Genomic DNA, 16,032 nt, shown 5'->3' with positions numbered 1-16,032 from the left:
GACAGGCTCAGAAACTATGTCGAGTGACACAAGATGCTAGTCAATTTAGAGGTTATTACATACAAAAGGATACAGTTTCACACAGACAACTGTTACACTGAATAAGAGATGACACTGTGACAAGCACAAGGACTATTTTAGCACTTGTGCATTATCTGCCAATCAGCTGATAAGTTTATTATGAGCAAATAAAGACTGAAAGGACCCCAACTGATCCCACGAATGAGGTGCACCTACTGACACATTAAAGTAGCTACTCCACAGTCTGAGATTTCAGGAAGGAAATTTGTTTCTGAAGTCATTGAGGTGTTACCTGAAGTGTAATAAGTGTACAATAATTTTTTTTCCATGTGATGTTCTATTCACAGTGACAGTTCAAAGAATCTGCTAAGCCACCTTTGGTATTATGCATGTTGAATTTCTTGAACTTTTCAGAAATTTGCCGTTTTTTTCAGTATTTATGCTTTTCACAGGTCTGTTTACGTCCGACAAAGTAGTACCAGCTACAGCATGCTTGCTCTGAGTGTGCAGTAGTGATGTGTTATGCCAAGGCAATTCCAGCTGACCTGCCTTGGATTCAAAGCGCTTTAATTCGAAAAACAATTATGGGGTTTTTAAATGCCAAAACCACCATCTGATTATCAGGCACGCCGTAGTGGGGGACTCAGGAATAATTTGGACCACCTGAGGTTCTTTTAACGGGCGTTGTTTTTCACATTTTCCCCGCACCGAAATGCGGCCGCCGTAGCCGGGATTTGATCCCATGGCCTCGTGCTTAGCAGCCCAACACTATAGCCAACACTATAGTGGTGAGAGGGACTTGGAAAGGGGTGATGGTCCCTAGTGTGACTTTCGGCAATGCGGTCCTGTGCATGAGATCAGAGGTTCGAGCAAGGTTGGAAGTTAAGCAGTGAGTGGTAGGTAGACTGGCTCTGGGAGTACACGGAAATACACCAAATCAGGGGGTACAGGGTGACATGGGGTGGACGTCATTCGAGGGCAGGGAAGCCAGCAGCAAGATAGAATTTGAGGCGCGATTGAGAGAAATGGCATAAAAGCGGTGGGCAAGGAGAGTTTTCAGTTATTTGTACATGAGGAATGTTGATACAAAATGGAGGAAGCTGACCAGAAAACTGTCAATCAAATATTTGGACTGCAGGAGGGGTGCAAACCAGGAAACAGCGGTTAAGAAAAGGGTTAAGGAAACAGAGAGGGGTCTGTGGAAAACGGGGATGCAGACGACATCAGCACTGGGAACATAGCGAACTTTCAAGCAAGAAATTGCCAAAGAAAATATCTACGACAATTCTAGGGGAAGCTCTTTCTTGTTTGAAGCCACGACGGGAGTATGCCGGACCAAGATGTACCGAGTCAAGTACCAAGGTATAGACACGTTGTGCTGTGCGTGTGGAGAAGAGGAAACGGCTGAACACCTCATACTTTTCTGTAAAGGGCTTAACCCTACAGTGCAAGGCACGGGGCTGATTTTTTCAAAGCATTGGGGTTTAGGGACAGTGAAGGCAAAATAGACTTTAAGCGGGTAGAAATAACCAAACAGAGGTTATCTGATTGGTGGATAAAATCAAGGCAGGGGTGAAATTTCACCCACCACAAAGTACAAAATAGGTTAATAGTCATGGCTAGGTGGCGTATGCCACCGCGCGGCTTAAAGGGTTCAGACTCATCAATCCACCATCCAGCGCCATCGGTGGAATAGCTCGCATTCCCATAAGTAAAGGCAAATTTGCATTTTGTTTCTTAAAAACGAGGCAGATAACTCCGGTAAATGTTATACTAAGGGAAGCAGACCCCGAAATACGATCGTTCTGCAAAATATGAGCAAGAAGAGTGCAGCGGTGAGCGCAAAACCTTTTTTTTCGAACAAGCGCTGCCAAATATTCAGGACCGTGTATTGCAGTGGAGCGCGTCTTCTTGATTACCGCAGTTCGGTGTCATTTGCCCAACCTTGTGCTTCTCGATCGAGCAGCCGTAGGTTTGCATGCCAATCGACGCCGCAACTCGACACGATATACGAAGAAACACGATTGCTGTTTACATGGTTTGTTACATGCGGTGCATGATCAGGCGCGGTATTCCTGCCGGCGATCCGCTCGATCCCAGAAAACGCAGCTCTTTAGCAATGGGGGTAAAGTTCAGGGCAAGGCTGTCAGCAGTAGTGATTGCACTTACAGGAAAATTACAGTGCAACGTACGAGTCCGCCGTAACAGTGACGGTATTAACCGACGCATGCAAATTATCAACCAAGCTACTTATCGCACTCCTTCCACATCGCGTCGCTTGCAGCCGTCGCTCGCACGTATATGTCGTTTCACCTGTGGTGTCACCAGCAAAGCAACCGGCTTGATCGTTAGCGATCTCTTTGGCGTTGCTTGTCGACGTCGCGCGCATATCGTGCGACAAGGGTGAATCGCGCCCATTTCCATGCCAAGAATGCAGGGGACGCAAACAGCAGTTAGTGGCGTCACGAGTTCATTATTGAAGTATTTAGCTTCGGTGCTTCGGCATAGTAAATTAGTTGATATTTTCGTTAACGGGAACAGGGCGTTTACTTATCTTCCACCAGTTCAGAAGACATTAAGTTTCTCACTGTCTGTTGTGTTTTTTGAGAGAAAGTACCAGATGCATTAGTAATTAATTTAATGAGAATATCCCAGAGTCGTGGAGTCGCAACAATTAGGTGATTTTCTCGAATACAGTATCACTGTGTTCGAGAAAATCCCGTGCGTACGTTCCAGCAATCAATGGCTTAATTGAAATACGGAAAGATATCCTGTTATTACATTCACCGTGATCACTAGAGCAAAAGCTACCAAGCGTATACGTATATATATACCCGGTGTTCAAAACTAAACTTTAAGGAATTTTTAAAAATGGCCTGCGGCACGTAGCATAATTCTTATCGCTGAGCTGGGTTGTTCGAAGAGGCGGACATTAGCAGCACGATAAATCGAAACACATATTCAACTAATGAATAAAAATTGACTAATGAACTTCTTAGTTAATTACTTATGGCACATATTGCAATTTACGAATTGTAACCAGTGAGTTTGCAAGACACGTCCACTTGAAATGAATTTCCAGAATGACACCAGTGTCAAGATATTTCCCAAAACTGTGGGGTAAAATACATTGGCGTTCCAGTTACTTTTGCGCTTCCATGTATAAAACAGCATTTTGGTAAAAAAGTAAGTAGAATAACAGTGCATTTTTACAGCGAGTTCAATGGCGCATCTCCAAACTGGTTTCATTCTGGAGATTAATTCCATGTGGATACGCCTGACAAGCTCACCGTCTGCAATTTGTAAGTCGCAATATATTTCGTAAAGTAATTCACTAAAAAGTTCATTAGTGAAATTTTGTTAATTATATTTAAAGATGTGTTTCCATTTCCCGTGCTACTAATGTCTGCCTCATCAAATAACCCAGTTCAATGATAAGAATTAGGCTACCTGCCACAGCATAACTTCTAACAATTCCATAAAACATAAAAATGAACACCCTGTGTAGCATTTGGGAATATGTAAATATACATAATCTTGCAAAAATGCAAGCACGTTCCCAGCTGTTTGGCAGAGAAGTCAGTCATGAAAGAAGCTTGACTTTCCTGATACACACTCTTCTCAATCATACGCTAATCAGATTCAGTTTCAAGACCATTCCACAGATGTTTTCCCTTGAGAAACAACCTAATGTTTATGTAGTAAAGCGGATGCAACCACCCTTCGAGTAAAAACCAGGCATCACTCAGAATTTGGATGCTGGTAAGAACATTGAGCTTAGCATGAAGTTCCAAAGAAGGTGGACTCAACAAGTTCAATCTAACTGATGGTAGAAAATAAACCACTTCCAATGCTGATTTAACTGCTTAAAGTGTAACACTGATACTTGAACAGAAGATTTGAGTTTTTTGTGCAAGTATATGTCCGCCTCTTCGAGTAGACTAGATCATGAACTGGAATTGTGCTATCTGCCACAGGCAACCAAAACATATCTTAATCATTATTATCTCCAGACTGGTGTCATCCTGACAATACGTGGATCCGCCTTGCGAACTCAACGGCTAGAATTTGTAAATTGGAATATGGGACAATAGGTAATTAGTTAGAAACTTATTTAGTGATTTTTTCTTAATTGTATTGTTGCTTATGCATTGATTTAGTTTTTGCAAGTAATGTCCGCCTCTTCGAGTGGACCAGCTCATTAACTAGAATTGTGCTATCTACCACAGGTAACCTTTAAACATTTTTGAAAGTGTTTGCTGGAACACCTTGTATAGTCACCCATTGTTCTCCCACCATCCACCCAGTATACCCACCATTCACCCAGCACGCACACCATTCACCCACCATCCAAACAGTACACCCATCATTCACCCATCATTTGCACAGGTCGCCCAGTATGTATCCCACCGTCCACCCAGTACACCCACCATTGTGACGAGTCACCCAGTAGGTATTCCACCGTCTACCCAGCATCTATCCAGCACCATCTATATCGCCCACCATGAACCCAGCATACCCACAATGAATTCCATCATGCCCAGCAACTTATCCAGCATGCCCAGCACGTTTCCCGGCATGCCCAGCATAAAACTAATGATGCGCAATGCTGGGATTTTCAATAGGGAAGTGTGTAGCCTGTAATGAAGGCGTAGTCTACCGCATACCCCTGTCATGTAAACGCTTTTACGTAGGACAATCAAGTCGTTGCATTAAGGACAAGCTGCGCGAGCATGCGAATCATGTTGAAAATAAGACGTTTTTGGTTAGCCATTGACTGTAGAGATTGTGCATCTAGGCTCGCCCAGTACACAATAATAGCGAGAAGCAAAAATGAGATGACTCGTTTCATAATAGAAGCACATGACATCCCTAGATTAGAAGAAGGGTGCATCAGTGAGGCGTCAGTTGCACTGTCAGCAAAAGTGATTTTTGAGCGGATGCGCACGCCTGTAAGTATATTATCTGGAGATGCGCAGTGTTGAACCAAGTGTGTGAAAGGGTGACGATCTTTCCGAAACAAAATTCTTGTAAGTTTGCGTCTTGTGTGTCCCATCGTTCTTTCTTGTGTCCGTGCACAACAATGCGCAACATTGCACATAATTACGGCATGTACTAATTTGCCCAAGTGGCCACGTGCATTTCGGCAGATAGTGTGCCCACGTTGACTGGTCGAACGACACGCAGCTTGGCCACAGCTTTAGAGGACACGTAAAAGCGATTTCTGAGCTCATTAAGCCTTCTCGAAATGGCGCGAGCACTAAAGCGGCGCTAGAAATGTATTCCAAGCTGCCCAAATTATCCGCTTATGAATCCAATCAGCATCAGTGGGTTTTGCTGCTCGTTCTTTATTTGCAAACACTATGAAGCAGCGGATTGTCCTGTTTCTGATTCAGTAAAGTTCCTCGGTGCGGTCACCATCCCTATGTTTATTTTCTGCATGATCGCTCGCGGGTGTGGCGTCTATCTAAGAGGTCGGCACCATCTTAACTTTAACGCCGAGGCATTTTTTTAAAAGCAAACTTGTGGATGGATATCTCCAAGGTCTTGCTATATTTTTTAGGATTTCTGCTAAACACGTTGCATCCCCACTCGACTCAATTTTGAATTATATGCGCTCAAAGTTAGTAATAAAAACGTCCACGAGGGTGTTTTTGTTATTTGGTGAATAATTCGCTGAACTTTTTCTTCTTGCTAGTGTCCGCCCAGTCAAAAAAAAACAACAATTGACTCCAATTAGTTTTTGCAATGGGCACCAACTAGGACCAAATGGAACGATTTGGAAAATGCTTACTTCCAACCGGTTACAATTGGATCAGAGGAGAAACCAATTGGAGTTGCCAATTGAAATAAACTGGACCCAACTGGAACCGATAGGAAAATCCCTTGTTCCAACTGGTTACGATTGAGTCAAAGTGAAACCAAATAAGTCCGATTGGACTTGTAAATTGGAATAAACTGGGCCCATTGGAAAATCCTTACCTCCATTTGGTTACGATTGAGTCAGGGATGGATGGAACCAATTGAGTCAAATTGAACTTGTCAGTTTAAACCAGCTAGGTCCACCTTCCATTTCCAACTGAGTCTAATTAGACTACCCATGGGAATAAACTAGCTAGAATGTAACCAAGTGGGAAATCATACTTTCAGTTTATGAACCCATTCAATGAGTTATAACTATATATGCATGCAGTACAAAGGCTATAGCAAACCTGTTTCTGACAGCTGGAATCCTATTTAGGTTTGCTTTGTGGGGTATAAATGTGTATTGGTATTGCCGACTGGTAGCAATTGGTCATTCCAACCAATTGGTTTCAAACAAATTGGCACCCATAGGGTACAATTGGTCACTCCAACAAAACCAATTGGTCACGTTCCAAATGGTTCAATTGGTCCATTTTTGTACTAATTTACGATTGGAAAATTTCCATTTGGTACCAATTGGAAATTTCCCAATTGGAGTGAATTGCTTTTTTTGACTGGGCGCCTACCACGTAGCCTACCTGGAAAAAAAGCAGGGGCCTAGACATAACGCGTTCTTTCCTAAAAGTGTTCCACATCAAAAGCAACATCTGGTATAATGAAACTACAAATTGTAGACAGATGGTTACATCAAGTCCCATTACATTTGAGCACCATTGTGCTTCCGGTACGCCATGCACTGTGCTTTGGTAGCGAGTGCAAGAGGTGTGCTGACGCAAACCACTGCTCTCGTTTGGTTGCAAACAGGTTGAGATCCGTGACGCCTTCGTCGTACGAGACTCAATGCTACATTGCATTACAGAGAGCATATCTTTCCCTCCTTTTTGTATAGGCAGCGGAATATTTTTAGTATGAATGTGACCAGTTAAAGCAAAAATAAATGTGGGTTTTAACGTCGCAGAAGTGCGCGCTTTGTTATGAAGGACGCCGTGGTGGAGGACTCTAGGTTAATTTTGACAATTTTGGGGTTCCTGAAAGGCGAACGGGAACAAAAGTTCACTTTGACTTAATTTATTATAAATTAGTACGTACCACAGAAGCATTGTTGGCAAAGCCGCATGGCTGGTAATTGCGTAGTTTTCACTCTAAAAGCCTTTAAACACCTGCACTGCATCTCGCAAATCGTTTGCAGCTGCAGAAGGTACGATATGTACACAAGCAATATCCTTGCGCAGTTATATACAGTTCAGGACTTCACCGTCCGAATAATGGCGGAATTAGAGCTGTTTTCACTTGATGCACGACACGTTACAGCGACGTTCGGACCAATGCGCGTGCACGTCGTATACCGTGAATTACGTAGTCGTTGAGCAGACGACGCGGATGAACACATCTCGAAGGGCACTCGGCCTTTCTAGTGGCTAAGGAGTCCTGCAGCTTCTATAGTGCTACTACATTGTAGTACTACAAACGACTTGCGAGAGTCGAGTACAAGCAGGCGACTCGCGCACCGGGTGGTCGCCCCTTTGAGGCAAGTCCTAGCACGCCGCCTCCGAGTTGGTTACGAGTTTCTTTCAGTGAACAAGTACATGCGCTTAGAGAAATGAACGCGAATACAAAAATGTACTCTCGTCAACTTACAGCTATATACACTGGCTGTGTTGTATAAAGTGCATCAACGGGCTGCGGGGAATGTTACCAGAGATTAGCTCCAGTCTGAAAAACTGGGGCACAGCCGGGCCGGTGAATTTGCGGGAATTGTTGCTGCCGTGTGAAATGTCGGCAAAGAATTAAGCAGGAATTTTATGCTCCTGGCGACGTTTCACACGTTCAAGACTCAGCAGGCAACTCTCAAGTTGCGGTGATGACGTTTTACGGCCGTGACAGTGCCAGCCCTGAAGAGCTGCTCTGTAGTAAAAATGTAATTTCTAAGCGAGAATTTTGGAAGGGTTCATAAGTACTCCCTTTCAGTGCTGTTTCAAGATCTTCCATGTGCTGTCCGAGCTGCCCTCGCTGCGGCTGATACAGGCGTTATTCAAGGACAGCAAAACCGGTACATCACAGCCATATACTTTCCTACGCCCGACTCCAACACACTCATACCGTGCTGTGGTCCACCAGCACTCATGGAGGAAGTATACCAGCAAGCACTCGTAGACACTGGCTACAAAATTTAACAAGTTCTCTTTTACTGAGCCGGTGACAATGAAACACCACTCCTGTAAACAACATTTCCTGGGCGCTTTAATGAATAAACAGGCAGCACATTACTGTGGTGCCCAACTGTCACAAATTTACATTACCTGTAACCTCGACGTACATTGGGCTGGTCTAGTTTGCAATTTTCATTGTACTTTGGCTACAGCACTCTTGTCCTCGTGGACAGTTACTTTGTCTTGCACGTGCTTCATACTGTAACCCTTGCGCTGTTTAATGTACTACCAGCATCCTTCCCTATTAAAAATCCCAGCATTGCTCATCATTAGTTTTATGCTGGGCATGCCGGGAAATCTGCTGGGCATGCTGGATAAATTGCTGGGCATGATGAAATTCATCGTGGGTATGCTGGGTGGATGGTGGGCGATATAGATGGTGCTGGGTAGATGGTGGGTAGACGGTGGAATACCTACTGGGTGACTCGTCTCAATGGTGGGTGTACTGGGTGGACGGTGGAATACATACTGGGCGACGTGTGCAAATGATGGGTGAATGATGGGTGTACTGGTTGGATGGTGGGTGAATGGTGTGCTTGCTGGGCGAATGGTGGGTGTACTGGGTGGATGGTGGGAGGACAATGGGTGACTATACAATGTGTTTCAGCGAACACTTTCAAAAATGTTTAAAGGTTACCTGTGGTAGATAGCACAATTCTAGTTAATGAGCTGGTCCACTCGAAGAGGCGGACATTACTTGCAAAAAATAAATAAATGCATAATGAACAATACAATTAAGAAAAAATCACTAATTAAGTTTCTAACTAATTTCCTATTCTCCCATATTCCAATTTACAAATTCTAGCCGTTGTGTTTGCAAGGCGGATCCACGAATTATCAGGATGACACAAGTTTGGAGATAATAATGATTAAGATATAAATGTTTTGGTTGCCTGCGGCAGATAGCACAATTCCAGTTCATGATCTAGTCTACTCGAAGAGGCTGACATATACTTTCACAAAAAATTCAGATCTTCTGTTCAAGTATCAGTGTTACACTTTAAGCAGTTAAATCAACATTGGAAGTGGTTTATTTTCTACCATCAGTTAGATTTAACTTGGTCAGTCAGACCTTCTTTGGAACTTCATCATTTTAAGCTCTATGTTCTTACCAGCATCCACATTTTGAGAGTGATGCCTGGTTTTTACTCAAAGGAGTGGTTGTATCCTCTTTCTTTACTACATAAACATTAGGTTGTTTTTGAAGGAAAAACGCCTGTGGAATGGTCTTGAAACTGAATCTGATTAGCGAATAATTGAGAAGAGTGTGTATCAGGAAAGTCAAGCTTTTTCATGACTGCCTTCTCTGCCAAACAGCTGGGAACGTGCTTGCATTTTTGGAAGATTAAGTGTATTTACATATTCCCAAATGCTACACAGGGTGTTCATTGTTATGTTTTAGGCAATTATTAGAAGTTATGCTGTGGCAGGTAGCATAATTCTTATCATTGAGCTGGGTTATTCGATGAGGCACACATTGGAAACACATATTTGGAAACACATATTTAACTATAAATAACAAAATTTCACTAATGAACTTCCTAGTGAATTACTTTATGACATATACTGCCATTTACAAATTGTAGCCAGTGAGCTTGTCAGGCGTATCCACTTGGAATTAATTTCCAGAATGACACCAGTTTGGACATGCGCCATCGAACTCGATGTAAAAATGCACTGTTACTCTACTTACTTTTTTAGCAAAATGCTGTTTTGTACATGGAAGCACAAAAGTAACTGGAACGCTCATGTATTTCGTCCCACAGTTTGGAAAATAATATCTTGAAACTGGTGTCATCCTGGAAATTCATTTCAAGTGGACACGTCTTGCAAACTCACTGGTTACAGTTCTTAAATTGCAATATGTGCCGTAAAGTAATTAACTAAGAAATTCATTAGTCAATTTTTATTAATTGGTTGAATATGCGTTTCGATTTCTCGTGCTGCTAATGTCCGCCTCTTCGAACAACCCAGCTCAGCGATAAGAATTATGCTACCTGCCACAGGCCATTTTTAAAAATTCCTTCAAATTTAATTTTGAACACCCGGTATATATATAGTATGCGATTGGTAGCTTTTGCTCTAGTGATCACGGTGAATGTAATAAAAATATATGTTTCCGTGTTTCAATTAAGCCATTGATTGCTGGAACCTACGGACGGGATTTTCTCGAATACATTGATACTGTATTCGAGAGAATCACCTAATTGTTTCAACTCCATGAGTCTGACATATTCTCATTAAGTTAATTACTAATGCTTCTGGGTACTTCCTCACAAAAAACACGACAGACAGTGAGAAACTTAATGACTTCTGAACTGGTGGAAGATATGTAAATGCCCTGTTCCCGTTAACGAAAATGTCAACTAATTGACTACGCCGAAGCGCCGAAGCTAAAAGCTTCAATAATAAACTCGTGACGCCACTAACTGCTGTTTCCGTCCCCTGCATTCTTGGCATGGAAATGGGCGCAATTCACAATTGTCGCACGATATGCGCGTGATGTCGACAAGCAACGCCAAAGAGATCGCTAACGCTCAAGCCGGTTGCTTTGCTGGTGACACCACAGGTGAAACCACAAATACGTGCGAGCGACGGCTGCAAGCGACGCGATGTGGAAGGAGTGCGATAAGTAGCTTGGTTGATAATTTGCATGCGTCGGTTAATACCGTCACTGTTACGGCGGACTCGTACGTTGCACTGCAATTTTCCCGTAAGTGCAATCACTACTGCTGACAGCCTTGCCCTGAACTTTACCCCCATTGCTAAAGAGCTGCGTTTTCTGGGATCGAGCGGATCGCCGCCAGGAATACCGCGCCTGATCATGCACCGCATGTAACAAACCATGTAAACAGCAATCGTGTTTCTTCGTATATCGTGTCGAGTTGCGGCGTCGATTGGCATGCAAACCTACGGCTGCTCGATCGAGAAGCACAAGGTTGGGCAAATGACACCGAACTGCGGTAATCAAGAAGACGCCCTCCACTGCAACACACACGGTCCTGAATATTTGGCAGCGCTTGTTCGAAAAAAAAAAGGTTTTGCGCTCACCGCTGCACTCTTCTTGCTCATATTTTGCAGAACGATCGTATTTTGGGGTCTGCTTCCTTTAGTTTAACACTTACCGGAGTTATCTGCCTCGTTTTTAAGAAACAAAATGCAATTTTGCCTTCACTTATGGGAATGCCAGCTGTTCCACCGATGGCGCTGGATGGATGGAGTGATGAGGCTGAACCCTTTAAGCCGGGCGGTGGCATACGCCACCTAGCCATGACTATTAACCTATTTTGTACTTTGTGGTGGGTGAAATTTCACCCCTGCCTTGATTTTATCCACCAATCAGATAACCTCTGTTTGGTTATTTCTACCCGCTTAAAGTCTATTTTGCCTTCACTGGCCCTAAACCCCAATGCTTTGAAAAAATCAGCCCCGTTGCCTTGCACTGTAGGGTTAAGCCCTTTACAGAAAAGTATGAGGTGTTCAGCCGTTTCCTCTTCTTCTCCACACGCACAGCACAACGTGTCTATACCTTGGCACTTGACTCGGTACATCTTAGTCCGGCATACTCCCGTCCTGGCTTCAAACAACAAAGAGCTTCCCCTAAAATTATCGTAGATAATTTCTTTGGCAATTTCTTGCTTGAAAGTTCGGTATGTTCCCAGTGCTGATTTCGTCTGCATCCCCGTTTTCCACAGACCCCTCACTGTTTCCTTAACCTTTTTATTAACCGCTGTTTCCTGGTTTGCACCCCTCCTGCAGTCCAAATATTTGATTGACAGTTTTCTGGTCAGCTTCCTCCATTTTGTATCAACATTCCTCATGTACAAATAACTGAAAACTCTCCTTGCCCACCGCTTTTATGCCATTTCTCTCAATCGCGTCTCAAATTCTATCTTGCTGCTCGCTTCCCTGCCCTCGAATGACGTCCACCCCATGTCACCCTGTACCCCCTGATTTGGTGTATTTCCGTGTGCTCCCAGAGCCAGTCTACCTACCACTCGCTGCTTAACTTCCAACCTTGCTCGAACCTCTGATCTCATGCACAGGACCGCATTGCCGAAAGTCAAACTAGGGACCATCACCCCTTTCCAAGTCCCTCTCACCACTATAGTGTTGGCTATAGTGTTGGGCTGCTAAGCACGAGGCCGTGGGATCAAATCCCGGCTACGGCGGCCGCATTTCGGTGGGGGGAAAATGTGAAAAACAACGCTCGTTAAAAGAACCTCAGGTGGTCCAAATTATTCCTGAGTCCCCCACTACGGCGTGCCTGATAATCAGATGGTGGTTTTGGCATTTAAAAACCCCATAATTGTTTTTCGAATTAAAGCGCTTTGAATCCAAGGCAGGTCAGCTGGAATTGCCTTGGCATAACACATCACTACTGCACACTCAGAGCAAGCATGCTGTAGCTGGTACTACTTTGTCGGACGTAAACAGACCTGTAAAAAGCATAAATACTGAAAAAACGGCAAATTTCTGAAAAGTTCAAGAAATTCAACATGCATAATACCAAAGGTGGCTTAGCAGATTCTTTGAACTGTCACTGTGAATAGAACATCACATGGAAAAAAAATTATTGTACACTTATTACACTTCAGGTAACACCTCAATGACTTCAGAAACAAATTTCCTTCCTGAAATCTCAGACTGTGGAGTAGCTACTTTAATGTGTCAGTAGGTGCACCTCATTCGTAGGATCAGTTGGGGTCCTTTCAGTCTTTATTTGCTCATAATAAACTTATCAGCTGATTGGCAGATAATGCACAAGTGCTAAAATAGTCCTTGTGCTTGTCACAGTGTCATCTCTTATTCAGTGTAACAGTTGTCTGTGTGAAACTGTATCCTTTTGTATGTAATAACCTCTAAATTGACTAGCATCTTGTGTCACTCGACATAGTTTCTGAGCCTGTCCTGTATTTCTGTACTTTCACGAAACCTGTTTTTTTTTTTTCAGCCTCTTCCTCTGCAGATGACGCTGGTGATTAATATCTGTGAGCAGCACTGACCTATGGCTGAGTCAAGAGACATATAAGTAGTTAAGTCTAGGCTATGTTGTTAAATCATTTTGTCATTATCGTAGTCGTAAAATAGATTTCTGGAATTTCAGTGTGTGACATCTCGTGTGGTCGGGCTGAATGAATTGCAACTGTGATGCATAAACAAGGGAAGTAAGGCATGTTGTTGGGCTAGTCGGTTCATAGATTCAGCAAAAATTTTAAACTGCGCAAAGAAGACACAACGTGAACAGAAACGTGTGTGAGCTTCAATGTTTCTGTTCACGTCTTGTCTTCGCGCAGTTTAAAAATTGTCTTGAAACAAGAGAACAGGCACAAGTACTAATTTAGAATGAAAAACTTACTGAATGTACAAAATATATCCACCATAAGAATTCAAATGCAACCAATTCTGAAACTACTTGAAAGTGGTTCATTTCCAGGTTTAGCTGCACTTGTAACAGCGGTCTAATTTAGACTCCAAAACATGCACTTGAGACTACTCCATGCTTAGAAACCAGCTACAGTGTGATTACATGTTGCACATCCATGTAATTATGCGTAACAAATATTAATTCCTGTTCGCATTTTAATTTATGCTATAACTGAGTAAACTCAAGAAATAAAGTGTGCATACGCTTTTGTCAGTAACTTCCATCTGTTATGTGTGCCTCATTACCCTGTACAGTGGATATTATGTATGGTTTTCCAAGAGTCAATGAAATTGCTACTTATTGCAAAGGTAGAAGTTGGTGTGGCTCACACTGTTTTTCGCTGTTGTTGCTTTGAGTGTTACATATGGCTGTACATTATCCCGAGGCATTGTCAGTCTTTAACTATTCGTTGGCATCTCAAATAAATGCTAGACTATTGATAGGTGTAGTATAAATGAAGGTTTCACTGGCAGGCACACAGAAAGTTGATGCTTTCTGAGGCATAAAATGACTGTGCACCTACGCCTGCAATCTTTCATTTTTTTGCATGAGAAGTGGAACACGCGGAGAAGATATTCCTCTTGTGTTCAGCTTGGTGCCATGGTACCATGAATTTATACCAGCCAGTCCAAATATAATTTGCTTTTGTTAATGTAATCTTTGACACGTGCAAAGAGAACTAAATTGTGGTTTTCGCATCACAACTTTTTTTAGAACAAACACTGACCGCTTATGATAATTTCAAAAGCAATGAAGAAAACCAGCCGTATTGTCTGGCATGCTCACAGAAGGCACTACAGATACAACTGTTTAACCTGAAATAACATATTTTTAAAGACAAAGTTATGCCGTCCTGGCACATATCTTTCGCTGTTGCTATACAATACATTGTTAAATTTAATTTGTTTCGCTTTGGGATTTTTCAGGAACCTGGTGCTATAAAACAGTGGACGACAAGCGCATTTATTAAAGGGCAGCTAAATGGCTACCATACCCATTTTTACGTTGTTTTTGAGCTGTCTCACTCTGTCATAAACATTCCCTAGTTTCGCTAGCCATTTAGCAGCTCTTGTAATAAATGCACATACACTCCACTGTTTACTAGCGCCTGGTTTCTGAAAAATGCAAAAACGAAAAAAGAAGTTTACCGGTGCACTGGATAACAAGTTATAGACAAGTGTGTCAGTGTGGTTTCAATAAGCTGATCAAAACGAAGGGATGGTATGTATCGATAGAAACTTGTAGCTGTGGTGCCACCTGTCCACATATGAAGGAATTCAATTTTTTTATTTGCCAATGTACTAAAGTGTTTACCAATGCACGGATCACCATTCCTAAAACTCCACTTATCTGTGATCTGGTGAGTCAACTCGACCCATTTCAGCATCGAATAAGAGCACATTCAGAATGGGGATGGCAGCTACATTGAAGCAATGAAGGGACAAAAAGCACTATCTGGTGTCGTTTTTTTTTTTACTTTTTTTACTGTGCTCACGTAGTCTAGCACCTTTGGCCTATATAGCTTCTTCTACAGCTTAATGGAATAGAATATATAACACATGCACAGCAATTGACTACATTTTTGGTGCAAAAGAAAGTCATGCCATCAACTACTGAACGCAACCTTTAGGTTGCAGGCGACAAACCTTCACGAGGTTGGCTACCCAAGTCAGTTCCTGGTGCTCGTTGCAGAAGGCCTGCTCAAACAGTCACCACAGAGGCAGATGTGTGCTGAATGGCAGGGGGTGCCAGCATTAACAAGATAAAGGTTGCTGCAGGACCATATATCGCAGCCTTTCACACAACTTAAAAAGCACAGCAAGGAGACATCAGCTTTGGTTATTCTGCACCAAACTAGGTAGCGTTTACCAGGAATGTCGCAATGTAAAATGTAAAAATAACGCTAAAGTGTTGTCAAATGCAGAGCATGCATTATGTATCACATTGGATTATTCTGTGGAAGAAGCTACATAGGCTAAACAGGCAGATGTGCGAATAAGGCTGCGTGAGCACAGTAACAAAGTGAAGATAACGGCACCAAATGATTTGTTGTTCCTTCAATTCTTAAAATGTGGCTGCCGTTCCTGTTTTGAAAGTACCGTATTCCAGGTCGAAATGGGTGTGAGTTGACTCAACAGAATATGAGTGAGTGGATTGTCAGGGCTTGTCACGTATGTATTAGCAAATGTTTTGTGTTGTCAAAAACAAATCAGAATTCCTGCATATGACCTGAGATTACCGTGCAAGTGTCAGCATTTTTTTTGCAATTGTTTGCTGTTGTACTAATGATTACACTTATACATGTATTCTCTGACGCACAAGCCAAAGTACAAGATGGGGTACCTGCAAATAAATGTTGTTCTTGAATGTTAGCAATATGTCTGGGTGTGTTCATATGCCTTATATTGACCTCGCCTGTATACACTATACTAGCATTTCAAGTGCTTC

The 16,032-nt window shown here is 42.6% G+C and overlaps 1 protein-coding gene across 1 annotated transcript in view; it reads right to left on the bottom strand.

Moving 5' to 3' along the window:
• LOC119446365 (isocitrate dehydrogenase [NADP] cytoplasmic-like) overlaps positions 1-16,032 on the bottom strand; it is a 342,750-nt gene that overhangs the window by 270,877 nt on the left and 55,841 nt on the right. The window lies entirely within an intron of this gene.

The sequence above is a fragment of the Dermacentor silvarum genome, chromosome 1 (assembly GCF_013339745.2).
Source record: "Dermacentor silvarum isolate Dsil-2018 chromosome 1, BIME_Dsil_1.4, whole genome shotgun sequence".
In the NCBI taxonomy this organism is placed as follows: domain Eukaryota; kingdom Metazoa; phylum Arthropoda; class Arachnida; order Ixodida; family Ixodidae; genus Dermacentor; species Dermacentor silvarum.
This window is presented reverse-complemented; position numbering and strand designations above follow the sequence as displayed.